Source organism: Galeopterus variegatus, unplaced genomic scaffold (genome assembly GCF_000696425.1).
Source record: "Galeopterus variegatus unplaced genomic scaffold, G_variegatus-3.0.2 Scaffold5656, whole genome shotgun sequence".
In the NCBI taxonomy this organism is placed as follows: domain Eukaryota; kingdom Metazoa; phylum Chordata; class Mammalia; order Dermoptera; family Cynocephalidae; genus Galeopterus; species Galeopterus variegatus.
The window spans coordinates 73,361-78,427 of record NW_007731767.1 but is presented as its reverse complement, the minus strand read 5'-3'; positions in this window follow the sequence as shown (position 1 = coordinate 78,427).

The window sequence follows — 5,067 nt, the reverse complement described above, 5'->3', positions numbered from 1 at the left end:
GTTTGAACTCTTTCCTGATGGGAACTTCATAATAAGTTCCTTCATAGTCATAATCAGATCGGCGTCACCCGAACCTGCTGCTCACGTCACAGAGAGATAGACCCTCCCTCCAGACACATGAACCCCATTATTTTTGCCAAAAATCAAACGTGAATCTGATCTCTTGGATCCAACTACTAATTTACCAGAAATACAAGGAAGAGAGGAACCTGTGAAATGACACATGGGAATACAATTAGCAAAATCCAGACTGGGAAACTCTACAGAACAGATAACCCAGTTTCTCTTCAACCTCAACAAAATTACAAGAAAAGAAAAGATGGGGAATCTCTAGATTTCAAGAAATTTAGACATATATCAACCAAATGTGATGTGCTGACCCTATTTGATTCAAATCCAAACTAACTGTAAAAATCATTTATGAGCAATTGGGGGAAATTTGAACTCTTGATGAGATGTTTGATGATATTAAGAAATTATGGTTAAATTTTTAAGGTGTGATAATGGTATTGTGGTTACGCCTTTTTTTTTTTTTTTTTTTAGTATTTAAGAGATTCATTCTGAAGTATTTATAGGTGAAATGACATGATGTCTCAGCTTTGTTTTAAAAATCTAGAGGTTAAGGGAGAGGGTGTGGGTATAGTCACAGGTTGGCTATGAGTTGATATCAGTTGAAGCTGGGAGCTAGATGTACGGGGATTTGTTAAATGATCTTCTCTACTTTTGTATATGCTTAAAAATTACATACTATATACATTTTTAATTTTTAAAAAATTTTTAATCTTTATTTATTTATTTTTTTTAAAGATGACTGGTAAGGGGATCTTAACCCTTGACTTGGTGAGGTCAGCACCACACTCTCCCAAGTGAGCCACGGGCTGGCCCCTACTATATGTATTTTTTATTTTTTATTTTATTTTATTTTATTTTATTTTTTTTCCTTTTTGTCTTTTTTACTGACCGGTAACGGGATCGCAACCCTCGGTGTTGCGCCCGCACCGCGCTCAACCAGTGAGCGGGAACCGGTCTCCACATGGGATCCGAACCTTCGCTCCCAGGTGGCGCACTCTCCAGTACGCCACCGGGCCGGTCCTATATGTATTTTTTAAATGAAGAGTCTCTCCCAAAATCCTTGAGACTGGTTGGGCACAAGGTGGTGGGATCCCCTTTTGCAGGTGAGGAAGGTATCAGCTCAGTGAGGAGCCCTGCCCCAAATCGAGTCAGGATTTCAACCCAGGTCTGAGTATCAAGTCTGGGCACGTCCTGCTACCCTGTCCTGCTGACTTCCAGGTGGAATTCTGAAGCAGCAGTGGTAGCAATATTGGCCTGTAGGGAGGTCCCCCCTCGGAGAGCCCCTTCCTTCTCTGTAGCCTGGTCTCTGGCCAGGAGGGTTGTCCTAAGGTGACCTTGAGAAGGTCCAGCCCCCACAACTAGCCCCTGGGTGAGGCTTGGCAGCCCCAGCAGCCACTCGTGACCAAGGAACCCCCATCATTGGCTAATCCCATGCTGGGGAACTTGGAGCCAGGCCTGGCAGACAGAGGTGGGCAGAGAAGCCTCATCTGTACTCCAGCCTGGAATCTGCTGGGGTTCTACGCTGCAGAACTTACTGCAAACCAGGTGCAGAAAGAGTGGCAGATTTTGATTCATTTTAGCAGGACTTGAGGCAGCAACCAGTGCAACCTGCCGCCTGCCACCTGCCGTGGTTCCCAGAAACAACCTCACCACTGGTTGCTCCTCAGGCATTAGACTGGCTGGTGCTGGTTGTGTGGCTGGCCACGGATTCCCAGGGCCACATCAGAGGTGTGGGTGCCAGGGTTCCAGGCTGCAGTAAGAGTAAAGGGGTCAGGATGAGTCACCTTTTAAGCATGTCCAGGGGTTCATGTTGCACAAAAGGAGAATACTGTCCCCTCGCAGCACAGCCCAAAGCACTCGGCAGGGGACAAAGCCCATCTATGTCAATCAGCTAATTGGAGTCTCTGTCAGACAGATATCCTCCTTATTTTATAAATGGGAAACTAAGGCTCAAAGAAAGAAAGTGACGCACCTGGAGTCACAAAAGGAGTTAGGGACAGAGGCCAAACTGAGCCCAGATTGCAGGTGGTGGAATGCAGCCCTTCCCCGCCCTGCCCTTTGTTCTCTGCCCTCTCCCTTCTCAGTGCTAGCCACTGTGAGGGACCTGGCTGCTGGGATCCCTTACAGGTGGTGGCACTTGGCCCTGAGCTGGATACTGCAGAACAGCAGCTAGACATCCTTGGCGAGTGTGCTGAGAGTGTGGGGGACAGGGGTCCCTCAGGGCCAGCTCACAGAGAGACCCTGGACATGATTCCCCAGTTCTGAGGATGTGGGAAGGCAGCTGCTCTACCTCCAAAGAGACTGCAGCATGACCTACAGAGGCCAGACAGCAGAAGGGACTGCCAAGGACAGCCGCAGTGCTGGATAGTGGAGGTTTGTGGTTCTGAGGAAATTTGGGCTGGTGGAAGGGAAGCAGGGGCTTCTCTGGTGGAGAACGTAGGGGCTGGGGCCTCAGATACTGTCATTTCAAAATGAACTTATTGGGGTTTTTTTTTTTAAAGATGACCGGTAAGGGGATCTTAACCCTTGACTTGGTGTTGTCAGCACCACGCTCACCCAGTGAGCAACCGGCCATCCCTATATGGGATCCGAACCCGGGGCCTTGGTGTTATCAGCACCACACTCTCCCGAGTGAGCCACAGGCCGGCCCTAACTTATTGGGTTTGATTACAAAAATTATACGTGCTTACTAAAGAACATTTCAAAAATCAGAAGACGACTTTGGAAAAAATGGAAATTCCCCACAATCTCCCAATGCTGAAGAGGATGCAGGCATTGAGAGGGTGATGAGGGCCCCCATCCAGGGAGTTGGCCCTAAGTGGCCTGCAGTGCGTCACAGACACCAACTCCCCTGGTGAATGTGGCCGCTGTGAGCCCAGCACTGGGGCCAACTTTCTAGACTCTGGAAATGGGCGTGGACATGATTCCAGGGAGCCACCTCCATGGGTGGTGCATCCATAAAAGCTCTGGCCAGTTCAGGTTCTCCCTGCTCCCTGGACATCCCATCCCATTCAATGGAATCTATGCAGTATCTAAGTTCACAGGTGGAGGGCCTTCTGGCACAGGCCCAAGGGTTCACAGCAGGCCAGTGACCCTGCCTGGCTCCTTCCTCAGGCCCCAGTGCCAGACACCCTGAGGAAGGGTGGAGACAGAAAGATGGGACACAGCCAGGGGAGCCCAAGTCCACCTGGAAGGATCCTTTCTTCCAAACTATCTACATAAGCAGTTTTTTAACTGCTTTGCAGAGTTCAAGGTTCCAGCAGAGGCTTGGGGGTAGGGGGGTGGGGGGAAGCATTGCCTTTATATCTGGGAGTTCAGTCTTATGGTGTATGTGGAAAAAAGGCTTCCACTATTGAAACACTGGTGTGTTCCAAAAGACAGGAAAGGGGGCCTGGAGAAGTCAGGGGTTGGTCCAACTTGCACAGTGGTGGGGTTCTGGGGCAGAGACTGCTTTCCTGTCCTGTCCTATTGGCAGGACCTCAGCTCTGGGGCTTGACAGGGGGTATGCAGTGGCAGCTTAGGGCAGAGGACTCTGAGCTTCCAGCTCAGGTGGGAAGTTGGGAGGGGAGGGAAGAGAGGGAACTGGATCTTGGGAGAACTGGATGTTACTGACTGGACTCCAGACCCTCACTTGAGTGGGCGATCCTCATGGCTGAGGCTGGTCCCCAGGTGTCCTCCAGGATCTCCATACAGGAAAGTGGTGTTGGGAAATGGGGGTACTATCTGGGCTGAGTAGGGTTGTGTTCCATCAGACCCTAATGGGGCCTGAAGTTCAATCCCATGTGGGTTAAGCTATAATGGTGTCTCGCAGGACTATAATGGTGTCTCGCAGGACTGTGTCTACCCCAAGAAAGGGGCAAGTTTTTCTTTGCTGGGCGCCTGGGGGGTTGTTGAGCTGGAGCTGCATCTTTGTGGGAAGCAGTTTGTTTTTACTTGGATTGGGTTTATCTTGGGGTGGTTTTGGGGAGACTGAGGGAGATTGGGAGGCCAAAGCCAACCCTGTAGGGCCACCAAGTGGATCCCCTTAGGGTCTCAGTAGTGGAACTGGGCCCTGTGACCTTGGAGTTCAAGGGGAAGCTGTATGCAGGGATGGAATGGGCCACCTGCACCCCCACACCTATGACCAACAGGCATGTTCATCCAAATTTACCTGCTCAATTCCCATGCCCTGAGTCAGATCCTCCAGGATACTTAGAAGGGGCATTCCTAATGGCACTACCCCAATTTCCCAAAGGATTCCAGGGGATCTCTTTTCTCCCCAGCCTTGGCCCACCTTGGCCCTCTTACACCCATCAGTCCCAATACAGGATCCCCATCTTTGGGTACCCTCGTCCTAAGCTGAGTCCTCCTCTTTCCCGCCCGAAATCTAAGGGATGAGCGTGGTGTTGGGGGGAGGTGGCTCAGTGAGTACCCAAGACCTGCCAGGCGAGGCTAGAGTAGAAGTGAGGATACACCCGGGGACCCATGCCCGCAGCCGTTGTGGGCATGTGCGCAGGGTGATCTGAGCCCGTCGCTCGCCCTCCAGCCCCCAACAACCCCGCCTGCACACGGATGCTGGCGCTGAGGGGTGCCAGGCTCCACAGAGCCACCTCTGGTCGTGGCACGCGCCTCGCGCTCCCCGGGGGGACGACACGCGGGCCTCGCCAGGGGCGCGCTTCGGGGCCCGGCGCTCCGTGAACTGGGCTCCGCGAGGTCGCGGGATATGCGCCGTCGGTCCTTGGGCCCGCGGGAAGGGGCTCGCGGGGCGTGTGGGCAAATGTGCCCTTCACTGCGCGTCGGTGTGCTGGGTGGGCGCCTCCCGACACCAGGCAGTGGAGGAGGTTGTGAGCGCCACATTCAAGCATCGCGGGGCGACCGGGCGCGAGGGCCAGGCGGGACCCGCGTGCGGAGCGGCGGCCTGGTCCTCCCACTCCCGGGGACCGCGCGTCTCCGCCTCCCGACGGCGCCCGAGCCGGCTCAGCCGCGCGGCTGCAGCGACACCTAGCGGCCGTCGCC